This window comes from Pleurodeles waltl, chromosome 7 (assembly GCF_031143425.1).
Source record: "Pleurodeles waltl isolate 20211129_DDA chromosome 7, aPleWal1.hap1.20221129, whole genome shotgun sequence".
NCBI lineage: Eukaryota > Metazoa > Chordata > Amphibia > Caudata > Salamandridae > Pleurodeles > Pleurodeles waltl.
The window spans coordinates 1,452,234,353-1,452,252,458 of record NC_090446.1 but is presented as its reverse complement, the minus strand read 5'-3'; positions in this window follow the sequence as shown (position 1 = coordinate 1,452,252,458).

Here is an 18,106-nt window from a genome sequence, read left to right as displayed (position 1 = left end):
GTGTGGGTGTCTAGATTTTGGCAGATTCCGGCCTGTGGGTGGTAATAGCTGTAGCGGATTTCTGCGGCTGCAGCGGTGTGTTGGCGGTCTTCTGCACGGCCGTAAGAGACATTTACCACCAATGTTGTAATGAGGGCCATAATGTTGCAGAAGGAAAGGTAACATACTTGGCACAAGTGATCACTATCTGGCGTCACTGCTCATTTGTCTGTTATAGTTGTCTATGTATTCTGCTATTACATAGCTACGCTACGCTCTGTTGCACTGTATTTCCACATTAATATTTTTGAGGCATGTGCTTACCATTGACTTTCAAGGAATACTTATTAACACCACTACTTGTTTTCTCTCATTGTGCTTGGTGAATTTGGTATAGTTCCTTATTTTGCTATTTTAGCAGTAGAAGAACCAAGGCCCATAATTATGGAAAATGACACACAACTGCGCTAGCACAGTTGTGTGTCAAAATTTATAACACAAGCTACCGTCATTCCCTAGTGCCATCAGTGCGCCATATTTAAAAAATGACGCACAATGGCACTAAGGAGTGGTTTGTGTAAAAGAAAAAAGACGCTAACCATTGCGACATGCGATAGGAAAAAATTACCCTAATGCTGCAAAAGTGGTGCTAGACTGGCAAAACGGGTGAGCTCCATTTTTAACCACATTAGCATAAAAAAATGCACAAGCAATAAAAATACAAATTGAAAGACAAGATGGAGATTGCAGGCCAGGAGAAACCCCAGGGAGACCCCAGTCACCCAAGTACCAGCCAGGAGGGTCCAGCAAAGTTTGAGGAGATGGAAAAGAGGAAGCGGAAGTGTTGCTTTAGTGAGGAGGAGCATAACATCCTGGTCAGAGAGGTGACGGAGCACCAACACCAGCCATTCATCACCTCTAAATTGCCAGTTGGTAGGAGAGACGCAGTATAGCTGGTAGTAGTAGACCAAGTCAAGTGCGTGGCAGAGGTGATGAGGTCTGTCACCAATTGCAAGAAGCGCTGGCACAATTGCAAGCACAGGACTAAGGAGAAACTGACCAGGAACCAACAGGCAGCACTGCAGACTGGAGGTGGAAGTCCTGCACCACAGGAGGACCTGGATGAGCTGGAGGAGATGGTCATAGCGGTCATCTCGGAGGAGCTGGTCACTGGAGTCGCAGGACAGGACAGCGCAGACTACCAAGAACAAACACAAATGCAGAGTAGGTTGCAGGGGAGGAATATCTGGAATCTCACAAATGGTAGAAGGGGGAGACACATAGGACACACTCAAAGCATACTAAAGGTTAGCATCGGTACACATAGGCCCTGAATCAAAACGCTCCATCATCACCCAAGGCACACTTGTACTGACACTTTGGTTGCAGCACATTGCCTGGAAGTGATGTGCAATTAGTGTGGGTGTCGCTGTGCCACAACAACACCCATTGCATATTGTCATAGCCCCTGATCCCACACAACTTGTGCATCAGAGACTAGAACTGAAGTCAATACCACCCCAGGGGTGGTGTCAGGATGGTGTAACAGGCCAAAATGCTTCCCTTCCTCCTTGTCTCATTGCCCTTCTCATGTGTGCTGCATCTTGCAGCACACATTGAAATGCCACCTGAGCACAAATAGCCTGAACATGTGCAGGAAAGGACACATCCTTGCACATAAGCCTCAAGGCAGGCACCCCTTCATCATGCTGCAACAATGCCTGCGTTGGTGCAAGGAGAACAAATCTGCACAGGGGGGATTGCAGGGGTGTACCGTGTTCCAGTAAACATGGCACATCCCTGCATTACTAAACTGGTGTAGTGTTGTGCAACACATATTGCTGCTCCACTAAGCTGTACCACTTGAGAAAAAAATCAGGCCTAAAGTGTGCAACCTGTGGAACGCAAACCACACAGTGTGTACCCACAACAACTCTCACACAACTCCATGCACCATAAGGAAATGGCCACAAAATTAAACACATACAACACATGGGGCATGTCTGTGAACATCATGTGTGCAACTCTACAAGTAGCTGCAATTTCACCATCTGACAAGATAGAGGCCCTCATTATGACTTTAGCGGTCTTTACCAAAGACCTCCATTGTGATGGCCGCCAAAAGACCGCCACGGAGGCGACAATCCACCTGCCATATCATGAATCACAATCACAAAACCACCAGAAAGCGGCCAAAATTACAATCCCGCCAGAGCCAACGAAGGCGGGAGAGAGTCGGAGGCACCACCCTCCCCACCACAGATACAACAAACCGCCCTCCAAATTATGACTCACGAAGCACCACAGCGGTCACTCAACAGCGGTTACCCATTGGCGGTGTGGATCGCAGCAGTCGATTTTGCCACTCCACAACAACAGAAGCCAACATTGGCCAGATTGAAAAACCCACACCTGCCACACATACACACTCTGTACACACCCACCAACAGCACTATAAACCACACCCCCACACAACCCACAATTCTTTTCAAACTCAAAAATTCTGCTACACATTGCCAGCCCACACATCTCCAGAACTGCACACACAAACCACAGCCACCTATACATCCTTCATGCATCACACACCACACATCATACCTCCACACCAAACACACACAACAACACTGCACTCAATCACTACTTCACAGCATCCCACATACTCACACAACCTGCACCCCCACCAAACATCCCACCCTCTGCACAACACACACTACACAATTGTCATGTCCCTACAAAATAACCCCTGTTTCACTGATGTTGCGGGTCATGGTAGAGAAAATCGTTAGGGTAGAGCCACAGCTGTTCGGTGCACAGCTCCAGCAGATATCCATTGCCAGGAAGATGGAGCTATGGTGGAGAATCGTGGACAAGGTGAACTCCGTGGGAACCTATCCACGCAAAAGGGACGACATTAGGAAGTGGTGGAACGCCCTACGAGAGAAGGTGTGTGCAATGGCACCCAGGCACCACATTGCAGTTATGAAGACTGGCGGTGGGCCCTCACCTCCTCCCCCACAGTTGACAACATGGGAGGATAAAGTCTTGTCTATCCTGCATCCCAAGGACCTCACTGGAATCACTGGAGGGCAGGACACTGGTAAGTCACCATTACTTCTCCACTACCACGTACACCTGCATGGTATGCCTCCCCTTCACCCTATCTCCCTTCAACCCACTCCATCCCAAATTGAGAACCACTCCCATAACCACCCTTGACAATTTTCTCCTGCATGCCCTACCCACTTCAAGCACACCTCTCCAAGGTCATTATTCACACACATGAGTAATGCATGGTCAGCATTAAGCAATACCGATCCCACAATGTATCACAATACACAAATCAAAGGTGGAAAAACCACACCCATCCCATAGGGAAACCCATAAATGCTGAATATGTATCTGAGAATAAAATCAACAAGTATCATACATGTCCACAGGTATCCCAGCCAATGTCAGCTGGCAGCATGTGCCACGTCTACCAGAAGAAGGCCCCAGTGATGACAGCAACTCTGGATGTCTAGATCTGGAAGATCTCCCTGGCCCATCTGGTACCACTGGTCAGTCAGACACCACAGGCAATACCCAGTCCACCGCAGAGCACCCCACATCGGACTCCACTACCACAGCAGCCACCCAACATCCCCAAACCTCGGTCCCCTGAACACGTCAATCAACAGTGTGCCCACCTGTACAGGGACCCGAGTCAACACCTCACAGGCAAGATGAAGAAGGTCCTGGTGTCAGTGGGAGTGGGCACACAGTTCAGGGGACACAGGAACAAGGGGCCAGGGCCAGTAGGAGGATATCTGTGCACCAAGGGGTTGGCCAACCCAGGGACCCGACTGCCCAGGAGGCACTGTCACATATCCTGGGAGCATACCAGAAATCCCAGGACAGGATGAGCCAGGGACTTACCATCTTGCAGGAGAACCAGAGGCAGGGAACACCAACAGGAGGTCATGCAGCAGTTGCAGATCTACAATGCCACAATGGCTTCCATTGCAGGGGTGCTCAGTGATATGGCTACCATCATGCGTGAGTACACAACACACCAGGGGGCCCCTTCCACTAGTCAGTGTACTGGCCAGCCCTCCACATCTGCTGCAGCTAGTGGACAGGAGGACCTGCCACAGGACTCACAGACCACCAGCACCCCACCCTCTGCAGCAGAAGAACCACGCGCAAATGTTCCCTGCGAGCCAGACATCCACCAGACACTGTAGCCAAACCCAAACCACTGCCAGGACGTGAGCCTCTCCTATGTCTCCCTTGTGTGCCACTGAGACACCTTGTTTACTTTGGACTGCCATTGCTCCTTTTTCCTATGGCCTCATGAATACTGGACCTGTGCTACAAACTAACTGAGCCACTACACTGAAGTTTTTGTCCACCATCACCCTACTCTATTGCACTATCCCCTCATTTTTGTCATTTCAGTAAACACACTTGAACACAACTGAAGGATTTGTGCTTTTATTTAATCAATATGCAATGACTTGACCTTTATTATACTTTGCAACCTTTATGTAAAGTGTGAATCCATCCAATGTACAGTCAGCTTGGGGTACACATTACCATGGTAAGAGCATGCCACAAGTCACCATCCACCAAACTGTGTGAAAGCAGGCTGTAGGCATTACATGAATTTACAATAGTGACCACACCAACATCTGTAAAAAGGGAAACCATTAGTGACATTCAAATGAGAAGTTAAAGGAAGTAAAGCAACATGAGCCCCTGTAACATAATAGCCTACATACATCAGGTCACATCAACTCAAAATTTTGGACTGCAATTAATTTCAAACACCAGAAGTGAAGAGAAACAACTTATGCAAGGGCCCCAGACAAAATACCACAGTTTTAGCTATGCCATGTTGTCAGTATGCCAATCCCTCCTCTGGAACACATAGTCCAGGCGAAACTGTCAGGGACAATGACGTCACAGAGCAGTTGTGTAAGCATATTGTAAGTCACACAATATTCCCAGCAGCAAATGCTAAGTACTGTATGGAATGAGGACACAGTTTGACATAGGCATGTGTTTGAAACTGCAAAACAGCTGATACATTACATAGTCAGAATATGCTTTTTCACAATCATCATACCACTGGCGGTACTGACCATAGATGGAACAGTGTCAGGTTACAGAATACACACATTTGTGCTTGGTACATCATACCTGCCACACAGCTCTTTATTGAAATGGTGGTGTGAACAGAACTACAGTGTTACCTGAGTGTTATTGGAAGTACTGGTGTATCAGTTGTGTCCTCTTGTCCACATTATCCTCCTCCTCCCCATCTTCATCACTGTCTTGAGTGTCCTCTGCTGCCACAGGTGCACTGTCTCCTCCTGCCTCCTGGAGGAATCGCACATGCCATCTGAGGGCCAAATTGTGAAGCATGCAGCTTGCCACCACTATCTGGTAGACCTTTCCAGGGGAGAAGAGTAGGGATCCACCAGAAATATGGAGGCACCTGAACTTTGCTTTCAGTAGCCCAACTGTTCTTTCAGTGACTCTGCTGCTCCGTCCATGTGCATCATTATATCGATTATCTGCCCCTGTCCTCGGATTCCTCACTGGTGTCAACAGCCAGGATATATTTGGGTAGCCGGAGTCAACTGGAAATAGTGAGAAACACACATTACTTGTGTACAATAGCACAGAGGACAACTCCATGTCACGTACAGTGACATACATTGTGTGAAACATCATGCTCACCAATGAGCCAGACTCTCTCACCCAATAATTGTGCCATCCTTTGTGGGACACTACTGTTCCTCATTACGTAGGCATCATGCACAGATTTTGGAAACTTGGCAGTAACGTGGCAAATATACTGATCAGCAAGGCACAACATCTGCACATTTATAGAATGGTAATACTTGCTATTTCGAAACACCTGCTCATTTATTCTGGGAGGGACCAAAGCAATATGGGTCCCGTCAATGGCCCCAATCACATGTGGAATGTGTCCCATTGTGTAGAAAGCAGCCTTAACAGGGGGAAAAGCATCACTTTGGGGGAACGAGATATAGCTGCTGATGTGTTTCAGTAAGGCAGTCAAAACTCTACTCAGCACTTTGGAAACAATTGGCTGTGACATACCAGCAGCCAGGCCCACTGTCACCTGAAATGATCCACTGGCCAGAAAGTTGAGCACTGACAGCACCTGCACTGTAGGAGGTATTGCAGTAGGACTTTGAAGAGCAAGAATGAGATTTGTCTCCAATTGTGCACACAGTTCAATGATTGTGGTCCTGTCCAGACGATAGTGAGAATTATATGGCGTTCCTCCAGTGCAGCCAAGTCGACTAAGGGTCTGTACCTGGGTGCATTCCTCCTCCTCCTCCGCAGTGGTTGGTATCTAAACAAACCAAACATCACAAGTGCGTGATAGCAGGAAAGATAGACACACAACATCACAGTAAACAGAGCTGTCTTATACATTTCAGGTAACCAATGATTGGAATCTGCTGTGGTGTACTCTACATGCAAACGGACTTCTGAAACCATACATTCTCATTAATTTGCCATCCTGGCTCACAGATGTAGTCGAAGTCGTGAGATTTGATTTGTAGCATTACATTTTACATGTTTTGTCAACTACTCTTCTGCAAGCAGTGTACTGATATGAGCTCTCATTGAAGAGCCAGAGTCTCCCACCAAACCTAAGATCTAGACGTGTTGGAATTGCGTTGGTGTGTACCATCTGTCCCTATAACGCACATTTAATTGACTACATGAGTACTATCATCAGGAAATGGCCCCCGTCTGCCCTGCATGCATAGCTCAGGTGGAAGTGACCTCACTCCGCTGGCGTTTGTCATCATGGCAGAGGGTGGTCTGAACCGCCGTGCAACTCCTCATTGGTTAACCTTCCTAGCTATGGAGCCCAGGGGCCAATGATGATCACCGCCAGCGGTGATGGTGATTACTGGCGCGGACGCGACCGCCATTTTCATATGCCCATGTCACTTGTCTCCTGACTTCACCCTATCAAGACCTCCACTGCGTGAGCTGCTGTGTCCTGTGTCTGGAACCCACAATGGCCATACTACAGGGGATAGGGCCCCAGCCTTCACATCCGAAGAACTGGAGAAGCTTGTGGATGGGGTCCTACCCTTGTATGTACAGTTGTATGGGCCTCCAGATCAACAGGTGAGCACCTTTTAGGTATTTTGGATGCAATATGGCTGTACGTAGATGTATGTGTGTGCATGGAGTGTGTCCTTTAAGGAGTGTTGTTTGCTGCATGCAATATGTACTCAGAGGTACAAGTAATGTGTAAGATGAATGTGGGATGAATGCAGTATGTAGTCCATTGCTGTAACAGAATGTAGTGTGTAGTTAATGGTGTCCTTCTGTCTGTGTTTCCTATGCAGGTCAGTGCCCATCAGAAGAAAGGGTTATAGCGTGCCATCACCAAGTACGTGCAGACCCTGGGGGTCCATAGCCAGTGGAGCACCCACTGCAGAAAGAGATGGGAGTACATGCAATGCTAGGCCGGGAAGACTACGGAGGCCCAGCTGGGAATGTCCTCCCAACGAGGGAGGGATGCCTGTCTGACCCTGACCTCCCCAATGGACCGCATACTGGCGGTGGCAAACCCAGAGTTGGATGGGCGCTTGAAGGCAGCACAGCAGCCACAAGGGGGTGATTACACACTGTGTACATTTCTTTCCTGATGCCTGGCATGGTCTTTGGATGCAAGGTAATAGTCAGTGTATGCCTCGGTATGCCCTTGTAGGTTATGTTGTCAAGTTCTGCATAGCTATGGTGAGTGGTATGTACAATTGGTATTGGTCATTTGCTGGTATTTCAGCTTCAGTAAGAGCCTACATCCTGACTCACTTGTGTTGGAGTGATGCTCTGATGTCCGCTGCCTAGGTGGTGTGACCTGGCAATTGCACGTTGTGCAATCGCTTTGTCAGAGTAGTGTAGCTGTGCCTTTGTCAACAGGCAGATATGGATTAGTAATTCTCAGTAGGTGTGCAGATGGTTGTGTCTGCAGAGTTTATTTCAGCTGTTGTTCCCAGGCAACGGTGAGGTACTGTGGTTGTTACTGCATAGTGTAAATACCAGTGAGTCATAGTGGTGTGTATACAATATGTGCTGCTATTGACCTTGTGCTCCCTTTCTTTCTCCCCCATTCTCCCTCCTTTTCTTTTCTTGTCCTTGTGTGCATTAGCATCACCTGGTGAATGAGCAGGGGCACCGGCAAGTGTGGGAGCTGCAGCCCACGGGATGCAGGAGGCAGTGTCCACCGATGCCGAGCAGACCAGTGGGTTGGAGGGCGAGGGGAGCACCACGGGGGACAGGTGCTACAACAACTGACTGTGATTTCTCCTCCGATGGGAGCTCCCTGGTGGTGGCGGACCTCTTTGGGACCACCACGGCATCATCATCTTCCACCCCCCCCGTTCTAGCACCACCCTCCCAGGGGGGTGGGAGTCTCCTTCGCCGCAGGCCGCCTCAGCCTCGGCCCCAGTCAGCCCTGCTGCCCTCACCTAAGATCCATCTCTGTAGGGCAGTCAACCATAGTGAATGCCCTCCAGGGGCTGGCATCCCAGATGCAGCAATGCAATGCCTACCTGGAGGGTATTCACAGTGGCTTGGCTGGCCTACTGAGATCGTTTCAGGCTCTGGCCTCCTCTTTGGCAGCCAGTGTCCCTAGTTCTTCTGTCCCTCCTCCAACTATCAGTACCCAGACCCAGAGCCCTCTCCCCCCACCCATCCCAAGCACACAATCAGACAAGCATGCACCCAGGACAACAGACAGGACTCTCAAAGACAAGCACAAGCACCACAGATCACACCACAAGCATACACACAGCCAACACACAGAAGCACACACAACAACAACCACTGCCTCCACTGTCTCCCCCTCCACCTCCTCCCTCACAGTCACATCAGCACTCACACCTGCAAGCACTGCATCCTCAGTCCCAGATCCTGCCACCTGTTCAGCCTTGCCCACAGTCACCACAATAGCAGACACGCAGACTAGTACCCCATTCACCACATGTGCAGTCACCACCACCACCATCACATCCACATGCAGCACACCCACCTTACTTGCAGACACCACCCCAACATACATTCACATGACCTGCTTGACCTCTCCCTCCCTCTCTGTCTCTGTCCTCCCAAAACACATAAACGCTCCCACTCAGACACTCAACAGCCATCCACCTCACACACACACACTTTACATGCACCTACAACCCACTCCAGCACATCTACACCTCCTACAACCACTCCCTCTACCGCCACTCCCAAACCTGCTCCCACACTCTGTCCCACTGTACCTAAAAAACGTTTCCTTTCCTGCCTTGACCTCTTCTCTCCTGCGGACCCACCCCGTGTTGTACCGAAACGTAAGGTCCCACTCCCCCAGCCCAGTCCCTCCAGCTCCCAATCCTCTTATGGCCCCCATAGTGTTGCAAATGTCCCTCCCCAGGCTAAAACACCTCCTACTACAGAATATAGGGCTGACACTCTCACCCCTGCTCCAGGCCCTCTCCCTCACCCCCTCCCAAACCAAAGTCCAAAGACCCCCCTTCCAGGATGAAATACCCACAACTCCTGAGCTGCCTGCCTTCCACATTGATGTCCCTGCTCAGTGGAGTCACTTGGACTGTCAGGAGTCAAGTTGGGCCTATTTTGTTTCCCTGTGGGTTGCCATGGACAATTGGACTGGTCAATGGCCCTTTGTATATAGTTCCTGTTATGTTGTGGCGCTATTCCAACCGGAATACAGTGATTGAATCACAGGTATTTGTCCTGCATTTCTTTTCTTCTGGCTTATGTTATTGTTGTACTTTTCAGTGGTTTGTTTTCCATGTGTGTGGTATGTATGTCTGGTGTGTGTTGTCCATGTGGGTGTGTCACTCTCCCCTCCCTCGCTTGTGTGCTAGGCAGCTGTAGTGAACGTCGTCTTCGTTGCTGTCCTGGACTCCCATTGCATGGTACAGCATCGGCAGGAATTCCAATTCGAGTTCCATCGCAGCAGCTTTTCGTGGCAGTGGTCCCGCCCCAGAAATTCTGGCGGGCTGCCATGTCGTAATATGTGGGCGGTAAATGGTGTTCCTCCAGGCTGGAGATGGCGACCACCGCGGTCGGTGGTCGAACCGCACTGGCGGTTCAGTGGGTGCGTCGGCTGTATATGGTAGGGATCACTGCTGTGGTCATAATATAGTGGTCTTCACAGCCAGCCTGGTGGCAGTACTACCGGCATCGCAGGCGTGGCAGTCAGCTGACCACCAAAGTCATGATGAGGGAAAGAGTGTCTTGTGTGAATGGTTGGTGTACTGCTTAATGGTACAATCAACATGCGTGATAACTGGCACAAGTGACATCAATGTTGGACTACCAGCACAATGTCACTAGCCTGTAATGCAACTGTATCACCATTCTAATGACAGCCCATGTGGAACCAAGATGCACATTCCCCTTGTGCCACATCTACAAAGTCACAAAATGCATGCATTGATCTACACATGCCTGTTGCTGATATCTTGCGTGCAAAGAAATATTTCAAATTTAGGGAGGGACAATCTAATGGTGCAGAAAATCCATAACAGTTGCACTGTCCCTTCCCATTAGCACATGTGTGGGGCCTGCTACAGGCAGATGAGAATGTAACAAAAGCATTGTATGCAGTGGACCTACCTGTGTTATGCTGCAGTAGTCCCATTATTTATGGTGCCAATGCATCATTACACCAAAAGAGTGACAGCACACATTACTCTACTGTGGCAATGTCCCCAATGGTGAACAGCAAGGCTAACTACATGCCACCATGGTGTCAGTGACAGGGACACGGAGCCTGCATGATAGTAGGTGTTGTGGGATCAAAGCACAAATGCCCACATGTAATAGGAAATTATGTTGTGCCACGCTTCCTCAAATTTGGCAGCGTTGAGCACTGCCATTTTCTAAACTCACTAATGGCCAGTATTTACTAGAATATGGGGCACCCCTGTGTCACTCCCTGTGCTGTGGCTAAATAACCTGACGTGGGCCAATGCAGCAACACCATAGTGCAAGGATAGCTGTGTTGAGGAGGAGAAGGACTCTAGTTTACAAAAACTCGGAAATCTGAGGCACTGTAAAAATGCAATGGGTGTTGCTCTGGCACACCCACAGCAATACCAATTGCACTCCCCTACCATGCAAAGTGCTGCATGTGGAGGGGCCTTTTTTACAAGATGGCCCTGAGCCACAATAAGTCACTTAGCGCCACATTGTAAAACCATCACAGGACATTGCGACACCCGTGCGTCACGAAAAGTAATGCTAAGGTGGCGCTAGGGGGCACCTAAATATGCCCCAAAACATCTTGTGAGCTTGACCCATGTGTGGTGAACAATGCTACACATAATATACAACTACAACCTTGGGTCTGTAACATGTCACTGAGCCTCCAGTAGCAAGTAAATGATGTGCCATGTCAACACCCACCACAATCTAAGATTGCCATTTCACTTTCTCATTGCAAAGGATGATGCCTTACCTCCTGCCCACCTTCCTGTCCTGGATTTTACAGATGACATGGATGACCAGCTGCCAACCATCAAAGAAGAGACTCTCCAGGATGTCCTAGGTCCCCTCCAGACACCACCTCCAGTCCCAGGGAGGACACACTGCATTGCAGGGTCTCCACATGAACCACCCAGCTACCAACACGCAGCACCAGCAAATACTGACACAGCCCTGGACTCCGAGGACACAGACATCACCTTCCAGAAGACAGTGGTAGGAGTCCAGCGGGAGCTGGCCAAGCAGGTTTGGCTGGGGATGGAGACCATGGCAGGCTGCCTAGAGGGAGCGCAGAGGTTCCTCAGTCCAATTAAGGACAACTCAGCTGCCATCAGAGGCACCCACTCCCCGCTACATGGACTCCAGCAGTCCCTGGCTGACATAGCTGCTGTCATGAGGCAGAGGTTTCAACAATTGTTCTCCAAAAGTGGCAGCAGCATGATAGACAACAGGCTAGGGGATATATAGATATCCTGGAGTCCATACAGCAGGAAGTGGCCTCCCTCAGAGAAAACATGGCTGCCTACTACTGTGATATTGCTGCGGTGTTGAGAAATCAACAGTTCCCTCTTGCTGCAGTAATGCCTTAGGTGTTTCCACAAATGGCAGCTGCCGGGACCTTTGACTCCACATCTCTGTCCCCTGATGTGTGTGTGGCCCACTCACTCTCAACAATAGCACCACCCATGCACAGTAGGCACCAAACACATCAGAGGATAAAGATGTGGAAGGAACAACATTCACAAGGAAAACCACCTGATAGCACCAGTCAGTGCCACTTGGACAGTCTCTCCTTAGTTCTGGGCTTAAGATCATGCTGGAGTTGTGACAGCATGAAATGTGCTCTCTTCCCTCAACCACTGTTGACTTGTCTGCTATGTACTGTCATTGTCTCAATTCTTACCTATTGGCAATTTTGACACCTCCTCACTAATACACATTTCTCCTAACCATGTCTCATTACATGTCCCTCACCCTTGGACTCTGATTGTACTACAAATGGCTAAGGTTCTCTCATGGGGTATGTGAACTGGACATTGTATAGCATTTGGAATTACATTGCACCTGTAAATAAAGCACCTTGTTCACATGTAACATTTCTATGTTTACTGTGATCCATCAACTCAGCTAAATGATTGCATTGTGTGAATCCATGAGTACATAACATCATTACATGAGTTCATTACTGTCAGACACAAAGCCACACACTAGGATCCTATCATGAGAAAGGTGAATGATGGTGTTGTGGGCTACAACCAGCTTACAGAGTATTCAATACATGTATTGAACAGAAATCCTTATAAGTTGACATATGGCATGTATGGCTCGGATCCAACTCAATGATAATTTACCCAGATGGGAATACCAGTACAGCTAATATGTGTGGTACAGAAGAGGCTAACCTAATCAGTGACGGGCACCTGTCAGTGTTGCAGGATACAGTCCCAAATTTGGCTGTTGTCATATGTGCCACACTTGCCAACAATGATACTGCAACACCCCACGAGAGACAGTTGAAGTTCCATACTTAACTGTCTGTGATAACGTATACATACACAATGTGAATAGCTGAAACAGTGGATGACACATGTATGGACTAGTTGATGTAATTTAGCAGCCACTCTGACAGCTCCTTGGTCATACGAGATGCACATGGTAATCCATGGAAATGAAAACAGTAAGCATATCCTAAGCCATTCCTTCAACTTGGCCAGTGCACACACAAGAACACACAGACACTCAATCAACATGGAGAACCAATAGTCTAATACAAATTGGATTCATTTAAAAATATTAAAAAACTTCATACCTAAACCTACCCTAAAAACAACCCTTACTAAACTAACCTAAATTAACTTAACTAAACTTACACCTACACCTATCTAACCTATTCTAAAATAATCTTATACATGTAGTGCCACACTCTAAACATTGTCCCCCCAAGTCCCTTAAGAGACAAGATGCAAGTAGAACAATATAAACTAAGGCTACACATGTACTTACTTAACCTATGTCCTAAACAAATATATTTATTTTTGCATTTCTTTTTATTTCTTTTATTTTTTACACATATATACCCCAACATAACCCCCCAGCCAACCCCCCAAATAAAAAAGTACTAAAATCCACCCCCAACTATACTTACTCTAACCTATGCCTACCCTAAAGTATTTTACTAATCTAAAACCCAACCTAAAAACCTGTCAACTGTAAATGAGAAAGGGAAAGAAGTGGGAAGTAGTGGCACTACCACATCACATTTTCTTCAATTTCCTCTTTATGTACTTTAACAACTTGTGGTTATTAGCACTCTCCTTCTCTAAACGTTCTAATCTAGCCACCATGGCAGCATTGTCACATCTAATGTCAGTTTCAAAGTTATGTGTGATGGCCTCAGCAAGTGACTGTAGGGGTCTCTGGCTTGTGACAGGTGCAGCTTATGTGAAGGGGGTTAGACCCGCAGAGGCCTTCTGTACTCCTGATGTTTTCTCCAATGTGGCCTACTTTTTTTGTGGCTGCTGCAGAGGTCCCCAAGGTAGGATAGCACGCCATGCCCCTGTGCCCTTTTCCTTCTGGAACCTCCTCTCCATTCTCTGGTAGCCAGCATTCACATACAAAATGTGACTGTATCTGTCTCCCCTTTTGTGGAATGCATGTCGTCCTGCTGGTGTCATATTGGCAGCTGAAAAATGAGGAGAATAAAGCATTAAATTCAGCATTGGGTGGAGGTAGAACAGACATTTAGGCCCTCATTACAACATTGGCGGTAAAAGCCGCTTACCGCCGTGCAGAAGACCGCTAACACACCGCCGCGGCCGCGGAATTCCGCCACAGCTATTATGACCCACATCCCGAAATCCGTCAAAAAACAGACACCCACACAATTCCGCCACACAGGTCAGTGATAAACTGGCGAAAACAAAACCTCCACCGTCACGCCAACAGAAATACGCCCACTCTATCACGACCCACGAATCCACGCGGCGGTCTTTCAACCGCGGTATTCCATTGGCGGTACACACCGCGGCTCTCAAAATACACACACACATACAAAACAAAGCCACATTGGCCAAATCGAAATACGCACACCTGATACCCATACACACACCACTCCCACACACCCAATACAATATAAAACACACACCCACATCACCCACAAACCCCTAAGACAAAAAATTCACAAAGAAGGCCAGAGAGAGACAGCACCAGCAAGAACAACAGCATCCACAGGCACTCAACACCATCACCCACACAACTTCCACGCACAAAACACCACACACCACTACATATCACCACACTTATCACTACACACACTACCCCACACATCACCCACACAACCCCATGGCACAGCAAAGACACCCCAGGTTCTCGGAGGAGGAGCTCGGGGTCATGGTGGAGGAAATCTTACGGGTAGAGCCACAGCTATTTGGAGCACAGGTGAAGCACTCCTCAATAGCAAGGAAGATGGAGCTATGGTGATGAATAGTCGACAGGGTCAATGCAGTGGGACAGCACCCAAGAAATCGGGATGACATCAGGAAGAGGTGGAACGACCTACGGGGGAAGGTGCATTCCGTGGTCTCCAGACACCACCTGGCGGTACAGCGGACTGGTGGCGGACCCCCACCTCCTCCCCCACAACTAACAACATGGGAGGAGCAGGTCTTGGTGATTCTGCATCCGGAGGGCCTCGCAGGAGGGTATTTATAGGGATTGATGCGTGTTCTTTTAGGCCTGCTGCATCCTGTCCTTGTAACTTATTGTTAAGGCTTTAACGCACTCCCTATCCCATTTGAACATGTCACGTTTCAAGGACAACCGTGAAGAACTGACAAGGGATTTATTCACACATCAAACTAGCTCGGTCTCAACAAGCACACCCACACGACAGTCTGACAGTTTCAAAGTTAAGTTTCAAAAGCTGGAAAAACTGAGAAAACAGGAGCTAGCAAGATGGTGGGATGGGATCACCTTACAAAAATATTTAGATAATAACAAGATACCAAGAGGTCTTAGAATTTTGATCTTTCCAACCTATGAAGACTTAGATGATGAATCACTCAAGGAATGGGAGGACAATTTGCAAAATGCATCATTTAATATGATGCGTATTTTAATTAAACATACTGACAAAAAGGTCACCAAACTACAGGGTGACATTGAAACACTTGAGAAAGAGATTGATGAAATTCCTCAGAAAGACCTTATAAAAAAGAATTACGAGATTTTGGAAAGGATAGTGGAGGACTACCAAATTTACCTTCGTGATAAAAAATTACGTAAAGTCAAACGTGATGACCTTGATTATAAATTGGGTAGAATTTATACCTTCGCTCGCAAATTTGACAATGTAAAGGTCTCTGAGACCATGACCAATAGAGGTGGCTTCACAAGTGATACTGATCTTTCTAGTGGTAGCTCCATATCCTCCCTGAATAGTAGCACCTCTAAAATAAACGGTTCCTCCAAGCAAAATCTTCACAGTGCTTCCAATAATTTTTTTGTCGAAATGGAGCGATTACGCCTTGGAACAAAAACAAATCGGAGAGAAATAAGAAGGGGTGGCAGACAATGTAGAAAAAGGTTCAGAAAAACAGGGGGTCCGTACCCGTTCCAAGAAGGACTAGGATCTATTACCCCCCAGATTAGCGAATCTGGAGGTGACCTGACTATAGTCAATTTATCTGACCGTCATTAGAGTAAAATAGAATGCAATCTATTGAGTAAGGGCTTGGGATTTTGTCCCACACAGACTAATGATCAGGTTGAGACTTTTGTTGATCTGTTTAGATTTACCCGTCAACTTAAATTGAAGAATTACTTTTCCTCCCGGCATGGAGGGTTTTCAAGTGGTGACATCCCCACACCCCAGTCTGTGGGTCATACACGTGGGAGCTCTCATACACTAGTCGAATCAGTATCAGACCTGTATGGTATACAACTTCTGATGTCCTTACAGGATGACGGTGGAACTAGTATTGAGGACATCAGAACTGATCTAGATATTAAGGAGGATGTTAACACTACTAGTGGCCTTAAACTACGGTCCAAATTCATACCTTCTAAAACACACAGCAACATTGACTTATTTTCGATGAAGGTTTCATCTGAGTTATTCAAATATTTTAGTACTTTTAAAATCAACTGGCAGCAAAAAGACAATCTGTCCTCGCTAGAACGTAAGGCTCTCATCAGCCTTAAAAAGATCAATCTATCGTAATTCGTGAGGCAGATAAAGGTGGGAACGTAGTCATTATGAATAAGGGTGATTATATGCAAGAAATAGATAGACAATTGGCTGATCCTGCATGTTATAAACGTCTCACTGGCAATCCAATCCATGCACTGACAGAGTATATCAACAACAAATTGTGGGGATGGCATGAACTGGGTCTTCTCTCTGACCATGAATACAAATATCTACTAGTTAAACATCCTAGATATCCTTGTATATACATCCTTCCGAAAATACATAAAGAAGGCACTTTCCCTCCAGGGAGACCCATAATATCAGGGATCGATTCCCCCACAGAGAGACTATCGGGATTTGTAGACCTCTTTTTACAAAAATTTGTTTCCAATTTACAGTCATTTATCCAGGACAGTAAAGACATCCTCAATAAGTTTGAGGACTTTCTGTGATCTGATGATCTCATGTTCGTCACCATGGATGTGAACAGCCTTTATACTTGTATTCAGAAATCATTTGGCATATTGGCAGTTACTTCTTATCTCAATACTCGTACTGCTGACCATTTTTCCCACAATCAGATGCTTCTAGAAATGATTGATATAATTCTATCAAGGAACTATTTCCTACATAACACCAAGTGGTTTCAACAAGTACAGGGGACGGCGATGGGTTCTAAATTCGCCCCGTCCTACGCCTGTTTCTTTATGGGATGGTTTGAGAAAGTACATGCTTGGGGCAAACAAGCCTCCCCTTGGACTGAATTCATTGTATTTTGGGGGAGGTATATTGATGACATTATTCTGATATGGAATGGGTCTATTGAACAACTCACCCAGTATCATGCCTTCCTCAATGATAATCCCTACAACGTCAAACTTAGGCCCTCATTCTGACCTTGGCGGGCGGCGGAGGCCGCCCGCCAAAGTCCCGCCGTCAGGTTACCGTTCCGCGGTCGAAAGACCGCGGCGGTAATTCTGACTTTCCCGCTGGGCTGGCGGGCGGTCTCCTTCAGACCGCCAGCCAGCCCAGCGGGAAAGAGGCTTCCACGATGAAGCCGGCTCGGAATCGAGCCGGCGGAGTGGAAGCTGTGCGACGGGTGCAGTTGCACCCGTCGCGTATTTCACTGTCTGCGCAGCAGACAGTGAAATACATGTAGGGGCCCTCTTACGGGGGCCCCTGCAATGCCCATGCCAGTGGCATGGGCACTGCAGGGGCCCCCAGGGGCCCCGCGACCCCCCCTACCGCCATCCGGATCTCGGCGGTCCGACCGCCGGGATCTGGATGGCGGTAGGGGGGGTCAGAATCCCCGCGGCGGTGCAGCAAGCTGCGCCGCCGCGGAGGATTCAATGGGGCCGCGGTACACTGGCGGGACCCCGCCAGTGGTGC